The 12,627-nt window shown below is 33.0% G+C and overlaps 1 long non-coding RNA gene across 1 annotated transcript; it reads right to left on the reverse strand.

Moving 5' to 3' along the window:
* Positions 1–1,082: 1,082 nt before the first annotated feature.
* On the reverse strand, positions 1,083–12,348 carry LOC139426411 (uncharacterized). Its single transcript, XR_011637680.1, has 5 exons — positions 11,903–12,348; positions 9,809–9,851; positions 7,202–7,257; positions 4,356–4,431; positions 1,083–1,525 (listed from the first exon to the last, which is right to left on the reverse strand). It is a non-coding gene; the product is annotated as an uncharacterized lncRNA (long non-coding RNA).
* Between the last annotated feature and the right edge of the window lie 279 nt (positions 12,349–12,627).

Raw genomic sequence — 12,627 nt, forward strand, 5'->3', positions numbered from 1 at the left:
CACAGTAATTAAAAATAAAAACTTTTCTTTTGAATACACATAATCACGGCATAACGTTATAATAATATATTATACTGTAGACCAATATAATGTGCTTTCGTTTGATTGAATTGAAAGACATAGCAATAATTTTCGGTGTGTTTTAGTCAAGGTTTGAATGCAAAAATGTTATCAATGGGCGTTATAGTATTATGAAACCTATTCAGTATCGTATTGTATTGTATCGTGTGTTTACATATTTGTTTATCGGTTTTACTTTTCTTCTCAATAAAATATCATCAATAGTTTAAAGGCTTTTCTATCGTAACTATTCGAATAAACTAAAAAGGTAAAATAAGTTTCATTGAAATGCAGGAAGATTCTAAAAAAATTCTTTATGCCAAATTAAGCTGCAAGGTTTCATAGAAAATCCATTTAAGGTGCTTATTATTTTACAATTTCTGCACAAAATTCAGTATTTGCGATCCACTAAAAATGTGACATAACTTTAAACCCAATATAGGTTTTATATTTCAGATTAGAAAAGATTCGCTTTCTTTTACTCAAAACATGAAAAATCCATTTTATTGTAAAATGTGGACTTTTAAACCTTCATGTTCAGGCGAATGTTCAATACTTGATAATAAATACAATTATTACACTTACCGTTTGATAGTTTATAATAATAAATTAAATGAGGAATAAAAAATGCATCGGATAAAAAATATGGATTTTCTTTAATGTTTATATTTCGTATGCTGTGGTTGCATTTTAGTTATTGCTCTACTTTCACGTTTGTTTACATTTAGATGAAAGCAATATCCAATAATTTTATAAATTAAAATAGGAAAGAATAGTGCATTTGTAAAAAAAAATATATGGATCTTATCTTATTATTCAGTTATAACTGCCCATTGTGAAAAATTCCGGATGTAATTCCAGTAAAAAGAAATGACACCCTGAGTGCCGTAGTCGTTACCGTAAAATTTCCTGGAACAAAACAAACATGATATATTACTTTACTTTAATATTTTGTAAAAAATGGATTTCAGGGTAAAATTTTACGGTATAAGACAATAAGAGAAAAAAATGGATTTTACGGATCTCAGGGTGTCAGATCTGAATTCTTTTACAGCGTCGATTTCTTTTTAACAAAATTCGTGATGCAAATGTAGATGTATTCAGGTAGTTTGTTTAATAAATCAGAGATTGATATGATTGAGTAGGTAATTTAATACATTAATACTTACTGTGAAATCACATAATCACTGAAAATAAATAAATATTAATGTAAAAGTTACGGTGTAAAATTTTACGGCTTAAAACTTTAAGGAAAAAGAAAAGATTTTTCGGATCTCAGGGCTCCAGAAATTTTTGCTGCAATTTTATCTGAATTCTTTTACTGTGTAGATTTCTTTTTAACAAATTTCATGTAGTAAATGTAGATGCATTCAGTTAGTTGGTATAATAAATCAGAGACTTCTATGATAGAGGATCCAATCCAAATTCCCAAGAATCCACCGATGTTACTAAACAACTCCATTGGCTAGAAGAATACAAAATTAATCTTACAATGTATTCTATTCATTAAACAGGAACGAGAAAATTTATATATATATAACACGCAGTTTCAAGATAANTATATAACTATATATATATATATATATAGTGAAACAAAATTTATGGATATAAATGGGTACTAATTGAATTCTACGTAACTGAAATGATTTCAATTGAATTCTATGATAGGTAGGTACTTTATTTACATCACACTAGGGCTAGGGTAATGGGCTATTGGCGTCGGTTTGGGAAGCATCCCTGAGGATGATCCGAAAACATGCCATCGCATTTTTGATTCTCTGCAGAGAGAATGGCTTCCCTGATTTGGTAGTCCGACGGCAAGCGCGAAGTCGATAACTTTACGGTAGAACAGTTTAACGAGGAACGATGCCGCGTACCCTCAGTTTCTTCACAGGCTGATCAAAGTGGTCACCCACCCGCTTTCTGACCTGCTGTGTTCTACTGGGAGCCGTGTCTTTACGATCAGTCCCCCAATTCTTTGGAATTGAATGGATATTAATTAAATGTGGTTCAAATATTGTATTTTTCCAAGTATATTACAGTTGCATTACAAAAGTTTTGATAAAATATTTTCCACATGCCCCAAAACAAAATAACCTGAATTCATTTTTAGAATACAATTCCAAACTATTCAATAAGTTTTATAATAAATTTTTTTGCTTGTTTTTTTTTTCTCATTAAAAGCAATTTGATAATAGGAAAATGTAAGAGCGTTGCAAATATAAGAGCGTCAAGAGTTCAAGTAGATCCTCATATAAATAATAAAGATGTATAGTTTTCAGATGTAGCCTCATTGACGTGAAAGGAAAAAATTTTGTATTCTTTAAATGTTTTAAATTGCATTTGTTTTAAAATAATTTTTTTAGGTAGGCAATCACGATAAGTCCTACAGTTTTAATCAAACTAAATTTGAAATTTTAAAACAAGCATTTATTTTAGTCATTTATGTTGCTAAAAAGGAAGTTCCCTCTTAATGCTGTAAAACTCATGATAATACACTCATGATCATACGCTCATTAAAGATAATAGCAACTCAGAAGTTTCAAAAGTTTCAGAAACAAAACAAATGTAACTTATTCATTGAGCCGTTTTTTTTTCACCAAATGTTGAAAATCAAAAAAGATGGTAAGATATCATTCATAAAAACTACAATCTTCTAAAGAATATCTCCTTTACAAAAACTTAATATTACATGGTTGGTATAATGGTTAATGCATTTTGTACCTCCCATGCAATGCAATGCAATACAGTCTTTACAACACCTGGACATGCTGAGTATGAGAATATTGAGCTGTTCTTGGTGAAGATGACACCACTCAGCAAACAAAGCTTTTAAAAGTTTCGGTACAAGTTCCGTCAGTCATCTTCAACTCGTCAGTCAAGCCTGTCATGTCCCACACATGCTTCATCGGATTCAAGTCAGGTTTAAATGCTGGCCATTTAATGTGGGTGATGCCCTCAGCTTGAAAGGATTCGTTTTAGATGTTTGCAAGGTGAGGACAGGTGTTGACAACCATAAACACAAATTCTGCTCCTATTGCACCCATGTCATAACTATTCGGTTATGGCACTGATCGGCTTACAGAATGCTTGTGAAAAAATTTACTTCATCACCATTTCTTACATAACCTTCTCTCGTCATTCTGACTTACTGGTGACCTACTGTAATTTGCATATTATTTTTGAAGATGTGTATTCTGGAGGTGAAATGTTTCCTTTTAGAGTTCTATTTACGTGCGATTATGAATTATCCTTAATTTTTGGACTGACTCGACTGTAATTAAATATCACCCTCTTGAGTCCCAGTATCCAAATATATAAAAAACATTCCTTACAATTTTCTCACTTAAAAATATTATTTAAAAAATTTTCTTCTGTTACCATGTCCTTACAAAGCAATAAATAAACTGCAATAAAGATTATTAGAAAGTTCAGAAATTCAATTAAAGAAACATTCTGGGCAGTTTTATGGCATAAAAATATTTTATTTTACATGAGTATATTGAAATTAGTTTCATGTGCAAAATGTTACGAAATGCACGATAAAAATATTGAACATAAGCTAAAAATTAAAATTTATAATTTTTCATTTTATGAGAAAAAATAACTGAGCAAGGTTTCTTAAGTTTAAATACTTGCTTTTAAAAAAATAATAAAAGAAACTCAATTGTATTTATGAGTTTTCTCTCTTTTCAGTTATATTTTTTAAGTAAAGATCGCATTTTCTTCTTCAAATTAAAGCTCGGAGATGAGTGGTTTAGGCTAGTGATTACCAACTGGCGGCCAGCGAAACCTTTTTGTATGGCCCGCGAACTAAAATATATTAATTGTCACTTTTTTGCGGACAATTTTCGTAAAAAAATATATATAGGCTTAAAATACTTTTCTTTCTGTGAAATTTAACATACCAACGGTGCAAAAAAATTTATTTCTCAGGTTTTGCATCCAAGAAAATATTTATTAAATAAAATATCGATTATTATTTGTAATTCAATACTTTTGTTTTGTATAACTTGGTATAAAAATCTGATAGTAATATTTAATGTTCCTTCAAACATAAAAGAGTCGAATATAAAATTTTGATGAAGCCCGCCATTTGACTGGTGTTTTCATTTGCCGCCCCCGGCTTCGTGTAAGTTGGAAACCCCTGGTTTGAACTCTGCTTTTCAGAAAGATTTCTTTGTTTTGTAACTGCATTTTACTGTGTAAGAAACCAGGATTAACTGAGATAATTCTTACGGGTAAATAAAATCCGGTTTTTACAAATTTTTGTGTTTGAAACAAACTTGACTTACCGGTACTTTTGGAACAAAGTGGATTATTTTGATTTTAGCATTTCTGAATGACACTCCGAGACTCATAAATTGAGAGCTGTAAATCAAAATCATAATGAATATTGTTTCACTAAAAATATTTCGAAAATTAAATGCTACAATAAAACTAGTTATCATTCTAATTATTTATAAAATTTATTTTAAAAGCAAACCCAATGTTTTCCCGGATGTTGTCTGTCGTCAATCTCTCAGGGGCACCGTAGTAGGTGGGCCAACGTTGCTCTCACAGTAAAAAGGACAGGTAGTATAGGGAAGTACCGTCATTCGGGGCTACTTTGTGCAGGATTTCACAGTTTTTGAACTTTGACATGTAAAAAAACTATGTTAATTCAAACTTTAGTAAAATTTATCGATATTATATTCATAAATGGGCTCAGACGAGTGAATTTGATCAATATTGGCATTATTTGTATGTAATATTTACGAATAATAAGTCAAAACACACCTTGCACAAAGTAGCCCCCAAATGGGGCTACTTTGTGCAGCGATAGGAATTCAGTTTAATAATTGTGTTTTTAATAAAATATTGATATAAAATTGTTAAAAAAGTTCATTGTTGACATTTTTAAAGACAAAAACATCAGGATATTAGTATTATATAAAGGTAAAGATATTAGTTTGAAAATAAATTTTCAGCTTTAAAAAAACATTTTTTTTGAAGAATTTTTTCTTAAAAAGAATGTTTATTTCAAAACATTTGAGTTTAAACAAAAGGAAACCATATACTTTTTTTAACATTGAAATGGATGATATTTCAAAAATAATAATTATTACATATTCATTAACATTTATAATATTGATACATTTGAACATAACATGCTTGAATGAACATGACAGAACTTGCTCTTCAGTTTCTGTCAAAATCACCTGATGTCCTATAAAATATATTTTTATGTGTTAAATCGTTTGATTAATTCATTAGAAAAATCTTTGTAGAAGAAAAATAATAGTTTACCAGCACGTTTCACGTGTTTCTTGTGAATTTTATTAGAGATAGTATTTCTGTGGATTTTGTACTTCCGAGAAACTTCTGCAATCGACATACCACCATCAGCAACTGCTTGAAAACATTGTTGCAGCTTTTCTAAAGTGTAATCACGGTAGTTTCTAGTTCCAGGTATTTTTTTATAACGTATGACCATTTTTCGGTCGAAAAAAAGAACGAATGAAACTTTGCACAAAGTAGCCCCAAAGAGCATTTTTTTTCATTTTCCTTTTATTTGTTATTAATTTTCAAATTTTTTTTAACGCTAACATGATGTAATCGTTTATTAATATATAAATAAAAAATTTTGCACTTTCGACAATTGTTTTATCAACGTCTTTGCATTTCACAGCTAAAGTTTCCACGCACACTTTTCGACATCCGACGTCCTCGGAAAATTGTTGACATTGGATGAACGAAACACACTCTGAAATTGTTTTAAAATTCGAAAAAATGCTTGTACTAATAGAAGAGACTTCTATCTTCAAATTCCACACATTTTTAACGTGAAATAAACGTAATACTGAATAGCAGCACTTGAAAAATGCCAAATTCGAATTTGCACAAATTCCCACTGCACAAAGTAGCCCCGAATGACGATACTTTATTTACGTCACACTAGAGCTGCACCATGGGATATTGGCGACGGTCTGGGAAATATCCCTGAGTATGGTGCACTAAGCAAAGTTTGTACCTCATACCAACGAGCTATAACCAAATTACAAAAAAGAACAAGCTTCAAGTCCTGATTTTTTTAACAGCAGGCAATGAACGTATCGTTTTTCAATGGAAGGTGCTGGTAGTGATGCTCATCTTACGTTGCCTGGTGAGCACCTTGTGGCCAAAGTCACGAAGGCGAGCAACATTACCCACGCCACACATACCCGTTCATATTCACACAACAGAGGACTGAGAGAAACAATTATGCCTTGAGCGGGATTTGAACTCGCAGCCACTGACTTTGCAGTTCAGCACTCTAACCACTCTACCACTTGTCGGCACTGTTCCTGAACTGATATCTAACTCAACATGGCTGTTTTGTGAGCCGTCGATGTCGACTCATACGTCGTCTGTCGAATGAACTCTATGGGTCTGGTTGCTATTCCTTTATATAATATAGGTATTGGTATTGAAGCAAACTGGCAGAGTTATCAAACTGAATTTCGTTGACACCAGTTAAATAAGGCGCTGTTACACGCATATCGAGTGAATGCCACTTAAATACGGGGCTCGTACAAGCAGGACTAAATACAATGCTTGCACTGACAGGTTATCGAGTGTATGCTGCTTAAATACGGCACTCGTACGAGTAAGACATCGCATGGATACTGTCTAAATAATGAAGAAATGGGTGCTCGTAACGAAAAGCTTAACATTAAAAGGAAAAGTATTGAACCATACATATTATACAGGACATTGAGTAAAATCACTCTCACTTTATATTTTTGGCATCGACATCAAAAATAAAAGCAAAGTTATTATTCTTATTGGGTGACGCAAATTAATATTTAAGCCCCCTCCAAAAAATGAAAGAAAGAATGCAAATCACAGTGCAAGAAGGAACACGCAAAAAGCATCAAAACAGGTTTAGTTGGAAGTTGAAACACTAAACTATTTCTGATAATCAACTACGAACTGTTTTCACCCGCAATCATTACTTACGCCTTCATGTACCGTGATTTTCAAACTTATGATGGCGTTTTTTTTTCCTGGGTTAAAAGTTAATGAAAAACAATCATTAAATGTGGAAAAAATCTTTAATCTTTTATTTACTCTTAAGAAAAATTACTCAACAAAGTGAAATGAATTCAAAACAACTTACACATTATAAACTCCAGGATAAAGCAGTTTTCGTATTTTATATCCGTATTTTAAGTTCTGTAAAAATTTTAAAAAAAGTATTAATACGCCGCCTATAAAATATAATCAATACATTGGTTATGTTTTATAAACAACGTTGGACAGCCAACCTATTTTTGGGTTTACAACTATCAGTGTTTTACTCTTTTGACTTCTAATTTTGAACCCAACCCAGAAGGAAGGAAACTTCTGGATCAAGCATTGGAACAAACTAATCTTAGTGGAGCACTTTTCGGCAGAACTAATCAATGTTTGTTTTATATGGAGGGGCAAACCATGAAATTTTCCAATGGGTAGCCGGTAGACAAAGATATTCCAACTTATGATTCGTCTACCACTAATTATATTTTAAGACAGCATTATTACCACGACTCAACCAATACATGTAAGAAGATTCAGATTTTCGATATCAGGCAACAGACTTATCATTCAAAGATTATTTTCAATGGATGGAGTAGCTCTGATTTTCTAAAAAACTATTGAACTTCTTTTCAGACACCGTTGTTTTTTCTTCTTGTTTTCCAAGGTTTTGGATTAGGGTAATGCGCCTAGAATAGAGCAGATTGTCGCAGATAGGTTTAAGGTTAGAAGACTTACACGTAAACCGCATAACAAGTCTTTTTATGTTTACATTAAAAGGTTTTTGCTGAGTTAAAATAAACCTTATTTTGCTATCTGGGTGAAGAGGATCCGAAGACACGTTATCAGAATTTGGATACTCTGCGGAAGAAGTGCCATTCCTTCTTCTGTGGCGTGATGAGATGCGCGAACTCGAGCACCTTTGTGGTATAATAGTTTTACGAGGGCCGATAATGCACACCCTCAGTTCCTTCACAGGCTGACCAAAATGGTCACTCAAGCGATGCTTGATTGATTTTGGCGATATCTGCTGGGAAGAGCCACTAAAACTGCATCCCAATGGCATTTCAATCCTCCATCATGTTACAGTAGACATATACGAATGACGAGACACGGATTAAAGAAATGTCTGAGTGCTTTTAGCAGCAGCTTTAGTCCAAATTCTTAGTCCGTAGTGTTCAGTGGGAGGTAGTTTTTTTGTATAATTAAAGTATTTTGGCCGATTCAGATACATCTTAATTTGTATACGAGGGTTGTAAATTAAATAGTGGCAACTTAACCTTGAAACTCACAGAAGGGCGGGCATGCGCAAATAGGGTATGGGTGCGGTGAGGTGGCTTTGTTGTCGATGTGTAGAGTACAAAAAACAAGCGATTTGCTTAGGAGGGTAGTTGTTGTGTGGCGTTAAAGAGAGGAGTTTCGTTTCCATCGCTCTAAAGCATGTTTTCAAAAGATGATCAGCGGTTCGGTCGTGGCTTAAAATCGAGGTTGCCTGTGGCAAAAATGCAACAGAATGCTATCGAGCATTAGTGGAAGCCTGTAGCGCAAATGATTTACATTATAGGACAGTAGCACGATGGGTTCAAGCATCTCGTCTTTTTTCGTCATTAAGCCTCTTGACAACATGCTTTAGAGCGATGGAAACAAAACTCCTCACTTTAACGCCACACGACAACTACCCTTCTAAGCAAATCGACTGTTTTTTGCACTCTACACATCGATAACAGAGCCACCTCACCGCACCCATACCCTATTTGCGCATGCCCGCCCTTCTGTGAGTTTCAAGGTTAAGTTGCCACTATTTAATTTACAACCCTCGTATGATGTAGGGATATTTATAGCAGAAAAATGAATAAAATCGTACAGGAAAAATTTATCTATTATGTAAAAACTTAGTTGAAGATGGCCACATTCCAAAATTACAAAAAATAAAGCAAATAAGTACTTTAAAGGGGTCAAGAAAATCATTCTCTCAACATCGAGAATTTCTGTTTAGATATTGGGTTGGACCGGGAGGCCGGAGCCTCCGATCCATTCGCCAATAATTTGAAATAAAAAGTAAATGATTTGTATCTAACGGACTGTTAGGAGCATGGGAAGAGATCCATGGTTGAAGATTTACCGAAAGAGAGCATGACCAAAAATTGAACCAACCACCCATGATCAATATTAAATTTAAAAATAGTTTGGCGAAAGCGAATTGCCAAAAAACACTGAGATAATTAGTATAATCTTATAATTGAATTTATTTTTTTTTAAGAAATAAAGAATAATCGATTCGATTTAATCGAGATAGTGAATTAATGAGTCTTACATTAGTATTGAAATAAAAAGTTAGCCGTTACATTGATTGTTAAGAAAAGAATAAAGTATTTTATATTCGCTTTTTATAAATTTTAATAAAAATTAAATAAATGGTAAATTGTAATCGAAACTCAATTAAGAATGATTAAAAAAATTAAGTTTAAGAAATTAAAGAAATATTAAAAGCTAGGGAATATGTAATGCCTATTGTGGCATCACAGTACTTTTGGGTATTATACTTGAACAAAAAGGTAAAATACTACAAAATAAAAACTCGTTTTTCAAATAGATTCAAATAAAAGGAAAATAATAACACTTTTATGAGTTTAAAAACGAAAATGTAGATTTTGAATTTTATTACTTTCGATTTTATAGCAAGTAATATTTTACAAAAGAAAAATCATACCTCTAGTACATTATTAAAATGCTTGTATTTAAAAGATCGAGTCCTGCAAAAAAAAAAATTATATAATACCATTGTTTAAATTATTAACTAAATTATTTGCTTAAAAGTATCTATAAGCCATTGTATGCCATTTAATAATATCAAGTACCTATTAAAATCTGTTAACAAAATCAAGTGCCTTTTTTTAACTTACACCATATTTTTTTCTTCGCATTTTGCGATCAGTAATACACATTAACATTAATTTACATTTTGCACATAATTATTTAAAAAATACAGACTTACTATTGCAGTTGTGTTTGTAAAATATCCACTAAATTAAGAAGAAAAAAATTAAACTGAATTTTCATGCCAAAATACAAATTTTGTTAGATTAAGGTTAATATTCATGCGAAATCTGATTAATGATAGAATATTCAAAGACAAAATGCTACTTTTATTTAGATTCGCTTAAAAGTAAGAGGGGCAAATGATAAACGGGGGAGTTCCAGTTGGTTCAAGTACACAGCAATTAAACAAAATTTGACTAACTCCGGTTAGATTTGGTATTGCAAGAAGGTGACCACATTGACCAGGTTCGAATGTGCCATCAACTTTAAAAAAATTCTTCTCGACATGTACAAACAAGGTGTAATGTCCTTATTTGGATCGAAACAATCAAAATATAGCTTTAAATTAATGGAGCAAAGTTATATTTGGATCAACGAATTCAAGCTTGCTGGGAGAATGTATTTGAAGAAAGATTGTAATGAAGAATGTAGTAATGCTATTAAGATATGTTGTAGGAAGATGATAATATTATGGTCGGTGAGGGGGGAGTTGTTATCGACAATACCACCTTCATCTATGAAGAGGCGCCCCGCCATAGAATCGAGTTAACAAGTCTTATGTACTAGTTGAATTGGAATTATATTTTTGTAGTGATAGATACACTATAGTACTATCCCCAGATTTATATCTGTAATAGAATACGATGAACGGATACAACTAGTTGGTCCATTGCTGCTTTGTAAGAATCCGGAAGAGCTGTATTAAGATCACCGTACATTTGAGTGCTGATCGCGAGAGCTATAATAGGTTCACGGTCGTGATAGCTCATGTGTTGACAATAGCAGTCGAGTGTATATGGGCCAACGTTGTGTGTGATCGAGCCTGAGTAACGGCTGCACGAAGGGGTGGGTAATGTCGCAGTCACAAGTAGCACGCCAACTGTTCAATGTGGACCACCCATCAAAGTAGGCGGGTTCAAATCGAAGTTGAAGTTTTTGACAAGGTAGGCGTGTTCATAATGAAGTGGGAGTTTCTGTCAAGGTAGGCATGCTCATATCACGTCCGGGTCACCAATGTGGGGAGAGTTGTTATAGACAATGCCGACCTTAATTCAGGAAAAAGTACCTCACCATAGAATAGAGTAAACATGTCTAATGTACTAGTGAATTTGAATCATATTTTTGTAGTATTATTTTGTAGATACACTACAGTTTGCTTTGTTTTTTGGAGGGAAAAAAGGTTGGAGATTTGGTGCAAATACATTGGTCAAAAAGTATATGTTTGTACGTCGCAGGGAGAAATTATATTAGAATAAGGGGTTTATTTCTTTTAACAAATGAGGTCTCTAAACATATCTAAGCAATTATTTGAAATCAAAAAAGGAGAAAAGTGTTATGTTTTCAAGTGACAAGAGACTTTCGCCATCTTCCTACCTCAACCCGATTTTTAAGCTGAGGAATGAGTTCATGAATTTCAAGTTATTTAATACCGCAATAATGGTTCCCCTTAGATTATGAAAGGGTTTTTCTTTCTTCTTTCGTTTAAATATTAATATGTGACTTCTAAGGAGTTCGAGGTTAGAAACTTTTTCAGGTTAAATTTCATTTTTATCAAGTATTCTAAAGAATTTTTGATAACACTCTGCTTAACAGTTCTATGATTTTATGCTTCGATTACTGTTACAAATAAGCAGTCTAAAATTGACAATTCAAAGAAGAAAAAAAATTCAATATTTGTATAATGGGTTTAAGATTAAAAAAATATATATTAAATGAATGCATTTTTCTTAAGATTAGAAAAACCTTCTTCATGAAAATTACTTACACACACGGAGTATTGTTGCACTTTTTCAAACAACTATCCCAATTTTCTTTTTTGACTTTTTCACCTGAAAAATACAATAAAAGTTTTAAATGCAACCTAATGAAAATTTTGGTTCTTAAACCCGGCTCACTTGGAATCTAAAAAATTAATGAAGAATTATTCAAACAGTTGAGTGAACAACTTTTCCCACCTGTGAGAAGATAATGACTAAACTTTCAAATTGGAAGCGTGGCGGCTCAGGGAATAGAGGGTTCGTCTTCCAATGAGGTGAACCGGGGTTCGAATCCCAGCTATGGCTGGTCGATGCGAATTCCACACCCGGCTTGTGCCGACTACCGTGCCGACGTGAAATATCCTCAGTGGTAGACTGATCATGAGTTAGAGTCCCTTTGCCGTCAAGTTAACAGTGGGAGGTTCTCGTGGTTTTCCTCTCCATGTAACGCAAATGCGGGTTAGCTCCATCAAAAGAGTACTCCACGAAGGAAAATTTCTCCCAATACTCGATCCAAGAGTTCCCTAGTCTTCTGGATTGGGTTTGAAATTACAAGGCTACAGAGTTGAACATAAATAGTCTTGAACCCCAAAAAATTGGGTCCGCTGTTTAACGACAGTTATAAAATAAAGCTTGAAAATTATTAAAACATAATATTACTTTAACGGGAGTGTTGAAATGTTGAGTTGGGCTCAACATTTTGGTCATCATGACCAAAAATTGAACCAACCAC

This window comes from Parasteatoda tepidariorum, chromosome 9, assembly GCF_043381705.1.
Source record: "Parasteatoda tepidariorum isolate YZ-2023 chromosome 9, CAS_Ptep_4.0, whole genome shotgun sequence".
Lineage (NCBI taxonomy): Eukaryota > Metazoa > Arthropoda > Arachnida > Araneae > Theridiidae > Parasteatoda > Parasteatoda tepidariorum.